At 37.2% G+C, this 12,013-nt stretch overlaps 1 non-coding gene and 1 pseudogene across 1 annotated transcript; one reads left to right on the top strand and one right to left on the bottom strand.

Moving 5' to 3' along the window:
• LOC116087472 overlaps nt 1-10,944 on the bottom strand; it is a 123,846-nt pseudogene extending 112,902 nt beyond the window's left edge.
• LOC116087925 lies at nt 10,879-11,042 on the top strand. Its single transcript, XR_004117700.1, has one exon. It is a non-coding gene; the product is annotated as a U1 spliceosomal RNA (small nuclear RNA).
• Nucleotides 11,043-12,013: the final 971 nt, after the last annotated feature.

Raw genomic sequence — 12,013 nt, 5'->3', positions numbered from 1 at the left:
TGGGGCCTGTTCCTCCAAGGTAGCTATTCTGATCTCAGAAACTCACCCAAGAGAGAGTGGCGGATCCCACCCGGGTCTCTGGCTTAATGTGCTCTCTGGAGGCAGGCCCTCCACTTGCAGGGAAAGGGGAGAGGAGGACGCTGAACCTCCCCTGTCACTGGGAAGCTGAGAGGATTGTGTCCCTGCCGCCCTGCGGCTCCCCTGGGAGTCTTGGGGCTTATGGCTCCCGGCTGGCTGCTCAGGTCTCAGAAACTCACCCGAGAGAAAATGGCAAATCCTGCCTGGGTCTCTGGCCTAAGGCGCCTCCGGGCTGGCTGCTCCAGTCTCAGAAACTCACCCGAGAGAAAATGGCGAATCCCGCCTGAGTCTCTGGCCTAAGGTGCCTCCGGGCTGGCTGCTCCAGTCTCAGAATCTCACCCGAGAGAAAATCGACCATCTTCTTAACAGCCCAAAGCTTGCCCATTATCCGGGCCTGGCTGTCTAGGAGGCTCTGGCAATCCTGTCTCCACAATGTTAGGATTACAAGCAGGCATCTCTGTGCCCAGCTTTTTTACTTGGGTTCCCAGGGTTAAACTCAAGGTTTTAGCAAATGCTTTAGCAACTGAGCTATCTCCCACCCCTTCATTTGTTTTCTTAAAACTGTTATAAAGTTTATAAGTTTACTTTTTATAATGTGATGCTTTGAAATATATACCCGTCTTAAACATCATGTTTAAAACAGCTGAGTGGATGAACACAATGGAATAGCCCCCAACCTTGTGTGAAAATAAAGACACAAGTTGAGAATAGAAAGGTGATTGACAAAGGCTGTTCATGTAGTAAGTTGGGGGAGATATGGGTCAAAGAACAAAAAATTTCAGTTACACAGGAGGCATAAATCTAAGACACCTGTTGCACAAAATATAGACTTATAGTTTTTGATAATCTCAATGCAGTATACTCTTGAAAACGTCTGAGATTAATTTTGTTGTCTTTGTTTAAGACAAGATCTCATGTAGCTCAGGTTGGTCTGGAACTCAAGCCTGAATCTATACTCTGGCTTCTCTCACCTCTAACACCCTAGTCCTGGGATTATACGCATGCAGTCCCATCAGAAAAGTATGGTAATATTTTGTAGATTGCATACTGATTGGTTGTGGCTTTCTGTAATGGTCTCTTTGTTGCAAAAAAAAGTGTCCATGAGGAAGGGTGGAGATGATATATGGACAAACTTTTATAGATTGTTATTAGGATTATGCTAGTTTAGTAAATTAGTGGCTGTAGATTCATCTCCTATAACCATGATCTCTCTAGTACTGATTTACTGATTAGTTAGTGACGTTGCAAATACTAAGTACCTTGCCAACATGACTGCTCAAACTTGAGCTAAACAAGGGCACCAATGATCATGTCAAACTGCATGGGATAACATTTCCTAATGTCTCAACCCTAACAAAAAGAACTATAGGCAACTGAGCAAATCTAGGAGTTGAAAAAGTGGCCCTTCTCAGAGACAAAAATGTCAATTGGTTGTATAATGCCAAAAGAACAGCCCTGAAAATACAGGTAATATTTTGTGGATTCAACAGTTTAGATTTGGGAATATATGTGTCTATACAAATACATACATATACTCAAAACGTTGATAAAAAAAACGAGGCCACACATTTGAAGGTAAATGTGGAGGGCTATATGGGAGGGTTTGGAGGTTGGGGGGTTGGGAAGGGAGAACTGTTGTAATTAAAATATAGTCTCAAAAATAAATAAAAATGTATGTGTGAGTTAGTGATGTGTATATACCTTATCTGGTCATCTGCACTCTACTGTCTACCACCAGTGGACCTTCAGTTCAATTTCTTCCCCAATGTCTCTCCCACCTGTTACTGTTTTTCTATATTTGTAAAGTATTTGAAAAATATGAAAAAACTTTGGGTAGTGGCTATATTGAAGTAGTCATATTTTTTGCCTTTTATTTAGAATAACTTGACAAAGTCCACTTTATTTATTTATTTTTCTTTTAGTGTGAGCATGATTGAATTTTGTGTGAGATGTTAGGGTTTCAGTGTTATGAATGAAGAACAGAGATTATGAGGTTTTGGAAAATACTTAGCAAAACTATTGTAAAAGACTATGGGGGATGACCTCATAGAAACTTGAAGCACTGAAAATGAATACATCTGATTTTAGGTTAATTATGAATTGAGAGGGGGCATTTCATATTTAAATGTTAAGGCACTTAATTCTGAAAGTTTTTGGCATTTTTAATTCTAACAAGATTGTTTTGAAAAATCCAAAGGAGAATATAAGAAAGAACTGTAATAAAATTTCATGTGCTAATAATACTTCCACAAATAACATTTTGGCTATAAAGAAGGGCATTGTTTATTTTTGATGCTTGGTTAAGAATGATGCATCCCTTACACAATTTTGGCTTTCCATTTTTTACTGATAGCCATTTGCCACTATTTTTCAATAAAGTAGGATCAGAAAACCTTTTAGGGGGAATACCATTTTCTAACATATGTTAGTTGAAATTGCTTCCATTAAGTCCAAATTAGATGCCTAATTAAAGAAATGACACACACTATAGCATGCCTAACTGAAAGGCAGATGGATTCTTTATATTAGTACTACTCTTTTTTTAAAAGATTTAATTATTATTATATGTAACTACACTGTAGCTGTATTTAGACGCACCAGAAGAGGACATCAGATCTCATTATGGATGGTTATGAGCCACCATGTGGTTGCTGGGATTTGAACTCAGGACCTTTGGAAGAGCAGTCACTGCTCTTAACCAATGAGCCATCTCACCAGCCCATTAGTACTACTCTTAAATAATTGCATTAAATTATTACTCCTTGTCTTTTCTCATAAAAGCCATTGTTCATAAGATGTTCTTGCTTCAATAAATAAAATGATCACACAGGAGCTCTGTTAAATAAGAAACCAATTTCTTGATGCCTATGCATCAGATAAAAAACTGACAGGAAATGTCGCAAGAAAGCATACATCATTGGTTGTGAGCTCCAGTGTCTGTGGACCACTTTAGGCCATTAAACGTCACCACAGAGAACACACATAGCCATGCCATCTGACATCTCTTCAAAACCTGTTAAGTAGAAATATTTACCTATCTCAGTGTCACAAATTCAATCCCCTGCCATAATTTCAAATAAATGTCTTTAGTGTTTCCATGCATTTCCCCATGCCAATTTGTCATTTAGGACGGAATGAGAGAGATTGTATCACTGAATGTCTGGACAAGTTGAAAACCAGTCAGTATGTGTGTGTTATTCTTCTGTCAGTTGTGATACTGTCTGTCCACAGAAACTAATTCTGGGCTGTGTGGCCTGCTGGATAGGCAAATAACTGCCACACTGTACCTGTCCCATCTAACAGATCCGCCATGAGAGCCTCTGAAGGAACAGAATTCCCCTTCACATCCCTGGTCCTTGAAATTCAATGGCGACACGCGTTAAAGACACACGTTCCTTTGAAGTTTCAGAAAGGAAGATGTGATTCTCAAGAGCAAACACAAGAACAGCTTCTCCACAGCCCTGTGACTTTTCATTGACTTTGGAAGCACTCACAGCCTACACATGAGAAGTAAAATCTCGGGAAAGAGGCATAGTTCGCACTGCAATTTTTACAGTACGACTGGAGGTGTTCTCAGAGCAGCATAGAGAAACTGTTCTTGCTCCTTTGGTGGTTCTACACCCGTTGCAAAAACAAATCACCCTTGCAGATGAGATTTCCGATATATTGAACTTAGAATGCCACTGTCTGCAGAGTCATCCGTCTCAGGCCATGCTTCGGCATGGCCAGTCATGCTGTGCATCTATCTATTCAAGTTCATTCAAGCCTAGAAAACGTTTTCCCCTCTACAGTTTTGTTAGCATAATTTGTAGGTAAACTACCTAAACATCCAAAAGTCAGATGAAAACCTGGAGAGAGGGGCCATTGAAATAGATGATTTGGATACGTTGGATGTGCAGGCATAGAGTGACTCATGGTGTGGGTGTCCACCCCATTCATGCTGACCAGTCTAGACAATCTAGAAGACTGGTGTTAAATTAACACCATTTATGTTGCATGTCCGTTCTGAAAATAGACTTAACCCCCCCGCCCCCGTCCATCCCAGATGGCTCTGATTGCGTGGAGTTTAGGGAGAAATTGAGGCCACAGCGCTCTAATTTCTCATGAGCCACTTCCGTTTCTTGTAGTTATAAAACACCCCGGTCATCACTTCATTATTATAGGCTCTGAATGCAAATAATTCAAGTGCTCACATAGAAACAGTGTCTGTTTCTCTTCCTGTTTGTGTTTCCTTTGTAAAGGTGGGTAAGCATAGAATTCAAGCAAGCAGTGATCAACACGAGACATGAGTGCAATTCAAAGTATTTATGTGGCATCAATGGGAGGGGAAGCCCTTGGCCCTGTGAAGGCTCGATGACCCAGTGTAGGGGAATGCCAGGGCATGGAGGCAGGAGTGGGTGGGTGGGTCGGAGAGCACCCTCATAGAAGCAGGGGGATAGGGGATGAGATAGGGGGTTTCTATGGGGAGGTAACCAGGAAAGGGGATAACATTCGAAATTTTAAATAAAGAAACGATCCATTAAAAAATAGAAAAAGAATAAAACAGTCTCCAACTTTCTTCAGTGTTAAGAATCATACTCACATCTCCTACTTAAAAACTGATGACACTTAAAATCAAACAGTTGTATGTTTAGGTAAACCCTCCTATAATTTGTTTTTAGAAATGGAGAAGTGGCTGAAAGTGTGCCAAACTTTTAGTCATTAGACTCAAGATTTTTATAGAAGACTTAAGTTGCCAATTGTGTTTATAAAAAAAATCTATGAATCTACTCTCTTTATTAATATAAAAATCTCTAATATTGTACAATACAAACAATACAATAAGCATTTTCTGCATCATCTCTTTATTTCTTCATCCTGGAAGGGATTATGGATGCCTGATATATTTCCTCAGCTGCTGAACACTGGCTAATTTGCACTTAACCTACTACTTAACATGTCTGGACTTTGACCTGTGACAGTTATGGGTTTCTGTCCCTATAAAATGAAAGACCAATTAAAAAATGAAAGGAAGTTTTCTCTGTTTGAGACAAAACAGGCAGACCATTGTTTGTGTAGGTCCTTCTTTCTCTTCCCTCACTGGGCATAAGAAGCTGCCCAACTGACTGTTGTCTCGAACTCAAGCGTGGGCATGCATATATGAGAGCCAATAGGGCTGGAGAGATGGCTCAGCCGTTAAAGGCTAGGCTCACAACCAAAAATATAAGAGAGCCAATATTACCTTGTGATGCTCATGACAAAATACAGAGATAAAATGACTTATCCCCATTATTGCTTCTCTGGGGGAAAAAAGCATAAACGTTTGTCATAAATTCTCAGTGTTTACACTCACAGTTGACCTTTACAATAGCCCTCTGTGAGTAGAGCCTTCTGTGGGAGCTCTGAATATAAAGATGGGTTGATTTATAGAATACAAAACACTGGGTTCTCGTTAAGCATTTGGAAGCCATTTATCAACTCTATTCCACTTTCCCCTCTGTTGTGTCCTAAGAACAAATGGTTCAGTATTACATTTTTTTTTCTCTGACTTTTCTACTGGAGGATTTCCAGAGCTTCACGGTCATTACTACGCATGGCAAGGTCTCTTCCACAGGAGCAAAAAAACACACATATCAAAAACATTTTCTATGCCCTGGAACACAGGCTGTGATAGAAATTCTTTCACTATAAGGACACCTCCTTATTGAACACTTATTAGTGAGAAAATAAATTGTGCTTTGGGATACATTGAGTTAAATCAGATTTGGTTGTGATTTCTGCCTTCTATATCATTGTACATTATTTTCAAACAGTGTAAATTACTAAGAAGTTCTGAAAAATTCAAAGGATATAATATGCAGTGCCAAGAAAAAAAGGAATGTGTTTTTAATGGCATATTAATCAATGCTGAATTCAAATAATTGTATAAGAGCCCATGAATGCATCAAGGGACTTAGCTTTCACCTTAGCAGCTAAGGTGAACAAATAAATTAATGACTGAGCATGGAGGGAGTTGTCAAACGTATTATTTCCACCATACAGAGAACAAGCACCCAAACTCCTAAGTAAGAGTCAAGAGGCACAGGGAGGGCAGGGCATAAGCTTTCCAGAAGCCCTTATCCAGAGCACTTAATTAGATCTTTCCTTTCACATCTTGTCCCTCCCCCAGAAAGCTACTGGATCAATATTTTTGTTCCTTAAATTCATTAATGGAATGAAAAAGTGGAGATATTGCAAAATCTTGTTCTTTCTATTTCACTGATGGTTTTGAAAAATTATCCATTATTTTAAGAGTATTTTGTTGTATATAATCATTGGAAATGGTTAATCATTGTGTACTATGCTGTGTTCCATAAGGACATTTTATACAAATATGTATTTGTCTACTGTGCACGTGCCCCTTTGTGCCCACATACTCTCTGTTTTCACCCTTCCACCTCCCATTAGTTCCCTTTGTTCTCTAGACAGTCTTGCTTCTACTTTCAGGTCATATATACATACATTAATTTAAGATCTGGGGATGTATGAAAGAAAACACACAATATTAGTCTTTCTGAGACAAATATAATTACCTAAACTTGTATACATTTTTTTTTGTGCAAATGACATAACTTTGTTCTTTATGACCAACACATACTGACATGTTAATGTGGAGTCCTTTACACAAATACCTAGGACCAGTACAGCTGGGTCATATGGTAGATCTACTTCTAGCTGTTAAGGAGCCTCCTTTTTTTTATTAGATATTTTCTTTATTTACATTTGAAATGTTCTCCCTTTTCCTGGTTTCCCCTCTGAGCAAAACCCCTATCCCCTCCCCCCCTGCTCACCAACCCACCCTCTCCTATTTCCTGGCCCTGGAGCATCCAGCCTTCACAGGACCAAGGGCTTCTCCTCCCTCTGATAACCAACTAGACCATCCTCTGCTACATATGCAGCTGGAGCCAGGAGTCCCACCATGTGTACTCTTTGGTTGGTGGTTTAGTCCCTGGGAGCTCTGAGGGTACTAGTTAGTTCATATTATTGTTCCTCCTATGGGGCTGCAAACCTCTTGAGCTCCTTGGGTCCTTTCTTTAGATCCTCCATTGGGGACCCTGTGCTCAGTCCAATAGATGGCTGTGAGCCTCCACTTCTGTATTAGTCAGGCACTGGCAGAGCCTCAGGAGACAGCTATATCAGGATCCTGTCAGCCAGCACTTGCTGGTATCCACAATAGTGTCTGGGTTTGGTGATTTTATATGGGAAGGATCCCCAGGCAGGGCAATCTCTGGATTGTCCTTCCTTCACTCTGGAAGGGGGATCAAAATACCCACAGAAGGAGTTGCAGTGACAAAGTGAGGAGCCTCTAAGTCTCACTTTGGTTGGAGTGAGATGGAATCCAAGGCCTAGTGAGTTTGAGTATTTTTTGGTGCGTTTAATCGCCATTTTTATTTCATAGTTTGAGACTATTTCATTAGCTCTTAATGATTTGTTGTTTGATTGTTACTGTTTATTTTATTCAGTTATTTGTATGTTTTGGCAATTAATCTGTCAGATATGTAGCTGGAAAATATCTTGATTCATTCTATCTTTATTAGCAGATTTCTTTTCTGTGCTTAAGATCTTTAGTTTCATGGCATCCCACTTGCTGACATAATTCCCTGAGAGACTAAAGTTCTATGCAGGACATTTTGGCCTCTGCTAATGTCTTGAAATGTTTTGCTTAGATTTTTCTCTAATAGTTGCGGAGTTTGGGATCTTACATTTAAGAGCTTTGACCCATTTGGAGTTGATTTTGTGCATGGTAATATATAACAATTTTGCTTCATTTTATATATGGATGTTGTTTCCCTACCACTATTTGTTGAAGAGGTTACCTTTATTCCAGTGTGTATTTTTGGCATTTGTAAAAATCAAGTGGCTATTTCTATATGAGTTTTTATATTGGTTTTCTATTCTACTTTACTGGTCGATTTGTGGCAGAACCTGGCTGAGCATGTTACTATGATGTCAATATAATCTGAAATCAGGAATGGTGATACCTCTAGTATTGTTTTGAGCAGGACTATTTTAGTTATCTGGGGAGTCTTTGTGTTTCTATATATACTTTGAGCTTTTTTTATTTCTGTGAAGAATGATCTTAGAATTTTGTTGGGATTGAACTCAAATCTTTAGATTGCTTTTAATAGTAAAGCCATCCTTACAATATTAAATCTTCTAATACATGAACATGGGGAATCTTTCCACTTCTCAGTGTTTCCTTATTCAATGTTTGTGTGATGGTTTGAATAGAATGGGCCCCATAGACTCATATATTTGAATGTTTGGTCATTAGCTGTTGCCACTTGACAGGGATTGGGAGATAAAGCCCTTGTTAGAGAAGGTGTGTCACTGATGTTCAAATGCTCAAGCCAGACCCAGGAACTCTCTCTTCGTGCTGATGCAGATGTAAAATGGATGAACCTTCTGAAACTGTAAGCCAGCCTCAATGAAACAGCTTCCTTTACAAGAGCTGCTGAGATCATGGCACCTTTTCATGGTAATAGAAAGATTTCCTTGTAGTTATCTTTTACTTCCCTGCTTAGGAATTTTCCACATCTCTTTTTGAGACAATCATGAATAGGATTATTTTCCTGACTTATTTCTTGGTGTGCTTGTTACTGGTACCCAGGAAGGCTACTAATTTTGAGGGTCAATTTTGAATTTTTTCCACTTGCTCAAGGTTTTTAAAGAAGAATTTCCTGGTAGAGACCTTAGTGTCCCTTATGTATAAAAATCCTATCATGTCATATGGGGGACTATTTTAATTCTTCTTCTTCTAGTTGTATGCTTTTGTTTCTTTCTCTTTATGTTGTCATTGTAGTCAAGATTTCCAGGATCCTGTAGTAAAAAGAGTAGAGAAAGGGGAACTCTTGTCTTTTCCTGATTTTAGTAGAAATGTCTTTCCCATTTGATATAATGGTTGGCATATGTTTCCTATGTTCTGTTGAGATATATTCCTTTTATTCCTACTCCCTTAAAGGACTTTATCATGATGGAATGTTGGATTTTTATCAAGTGTATCTCAGCATCTATTGATATGATTGTATGCTTTTTGATTTGGGGTTTATTTGTGTGATACATTACATGTTTTAATTTATACATATCAATCCATACCAGCATCTCTGGAATGAAGCAAACTTGGTCATGAAGAATAATTTATTGATGTGTTCTAGAACTTAGCTTATAACTATTTTATTGAGAATGTTTTTTCTATGTTCATGGTATATACTTATCTTTTTGGTTGTGTCTTTACCCAGTTTTTGTATTTAGGGTTATAATGGTTTTACAAGAAGAATTGGAAGCATCGGGTTCTTTTGTATAGCTTGAACATTGGTATTAATTTCCTGGGCATGTTTTTTGTGTGGTTGGAAGAATTCACATTAATGCTTCATTCTCATTACATATGCATTATATATATGTGTATATATATATATATATATATATATTCTTAGTTTGAATTTGGTTGATCAAAAGCATGTAGATATTTATCCTTTTGTTTAGATTTTATATTAATGATATATGTATTTACAGGATGTTCTAATAGTTTTCTGACATTGATATCTATTGTTCTAATTTCCTCTCATCCTTAATTTTTGTCAGTAGGTCTTTTTTTCTCTTCCTTCAGTTACTTGGCTAAAAATTTGGTCTACCTTATTTTTAAAATTTATATTTCATTAACTTTTGCCCTAAACTTAAGTTCTTCGGCCTTTTGATTTTATGTTTGACTTTTTCTTAGCTCATCAAGATCATAAGGTGAATTGTTATGTATCTGTGAGCTCCATGGTTTTATAATGTAGGCACTTACAGCTCTAACCTTACCTCTTAGGCCCTATTCATTGCATTCTAGAAGTTTGAGAGGTTGGGTTTTCATTTTTACTTGATTCTATGAAATTTTTATTTTCTTATTGATCTTTTTCAGCAACCCCTTCATCATTAGTAAGGTACTGCTCACTATATACAAATGTGTATTTTAGTTTCTTTTGTTGATTTTTAGTTTCATTCCATTCTATTCTCAGATAGTATAGAAGAAGTTATTTCAATGTTCCTTGGTTTGTTAAAACTTGATGTGTCTAGTTATATGGTTGATTTTAGAGAACACCTGTAGACTGCTGAGAAAAGTATGTATTCTGCAGTGTCTGGTTGGGATAATGTGTAAAATGTGTTTTGCATCCTTTTGATTTTCATTTCACTTAACTCAGATTTTTCTCTCTCTATTTCTTATGGATCTTGCAGCACAGTACTAATATACCCATTATTGTGTTGTGTCTTTTTGGTTAGTAGAGTGCATTTTATGAAAGTAGATGCATTTGTTTATGGTGCATATATATTTAAAATTCTAATGTACTCTGGATGAATCGTTCCCTTATTTAGTGTGAAGTAGCTACTTTATTTTTTTTTCTCATCAGTTATGGTTTGAGGTTTGTCTGGGAGCATAGCTATGGGACCTAGTTACTTCCTAGTTCCATTTGATAGGAGTATTTTCTCCATCCATTTACTATCAGACAGTCTCTATGTTTGATGCTGAAATGTACTCCTTAGAGGCTACAAAAAGGTGGTTCCTGTCTAAAATTTAGTCTGCTAATCTTGTCTTTTGATAGGAGAATTGAAACAATTTGTCATCAAAGTTGATATTGAAAGGTATAAATAAATTCCTGTCATGTATTTTATTGTGTAGTGTTTGGTGATTTCTTATCCCTCATTTATATAACTACTATTCTGGCATGTTTATTTTTTCCTGTAGCCACATGGATATGACTAAGTTTTATTCTATCTGAAGAACTCCTTCAAGAGTCTTCAGTAATACTTACCTGGCAGGGGAGACACCATGATCATGAAGGCGGCTTTCCCAGGGCGAGGTTTATCCATTGCACTCCAGATGTGCTGACCCCTGTGATTTCCTCAAATGCGGGAAATTCAACTGCATAATTTGTGGTAGTGGGGGACTGCATTCTTGCTCTTCCCTGAAAAAAAAAAAGAGTCTTCAGTAGAATTTGCCTTAGTGGTCATGAATTTCTTTAGTCTTCTTTTATCTCTTTTAATTATGATATTTTATTTTATTGGGTGTGATAACTTAATTATTATATTAAATACTGGCATTTATTATTTATGAATGGCTTCCAGCTTTCTTTTAGAACGTAACACACTCTATTTCAAGATCTTGTGGTTCCTAAGATTCTGTTTAGAAATCACGGTTATTATGAAGGGCCTGTTTTTATTGGATATGGTGTTCCATATACCTAGTATTTGAACTACAATATGATGTATGGAGATTCTTTTCTGGTCTTATCTGTTTGATTTTCAGACTGTTTTGTGAAACCACTTGAGTATTATTTTCTCTAAATTTGGAAAAATTGTGCTATGTTCTAATGAAATATATGAATACAAAAACCACACAAACACACACATACATACACACACACACATAAATCCCCCCACACACATATGCATGTGTATATGTATATTTCTAGATTCCTAATTTTTAATTTGCTGTCCCATTATCTTTTTTTAACTCCCCCTGAAACCAGGGTTTTTGCATTTGGTGGTGCTCTTTGGAAAGATTATTTAATTTTTAGGTGGTGAAGTCTTGATGGAGAAAGCTATGACATGTGTGCCAAACTTGGAAAGGAAAAATGGAAACCTTGCATTGTTTTCTACTGTTTGAATGTGTAGGTCGATATTCTTAGCATTTTATTAAACTAAATAAGAGTAGAAAAAATATTTTACAAAGAAATGAACTATCAGTAAAAGACTTAGTAGAAAGGAAAATGTACATTCAATCTTCAGTATTTGCTCTTGGGAGGGTAAGTATGATATTTGTATATTATAAAATATATATACATATGAAATGCATATATGCATTTTCCTATGTCTATATAAATGCATGTAATTTATATATGTATTTATGAAAATATATTATATATCACTTATTAAAATA

The sequence above is a fragment of the Mastomys coucha genome, unplaced genomic scaffold (assembly GCF_008632895.1).
Source record: "Mastomys coucha isolate ucsf_1 unplaced genomic scaffold, UCSF_Mcou_1 pScaffold13, whole genome shotgun sequence".
Lineage (NCBI taxonomy): Eukaryota > Metazoa > Chordata > Mammalia > Rodentia > Muridae > Mastomys > Mastomys coucha.
The sequence above is the reverse complement of the archived record's forward strand: the minus strand, read 5'-3'. Positions and strand labels throughout refer to the sequence as shown.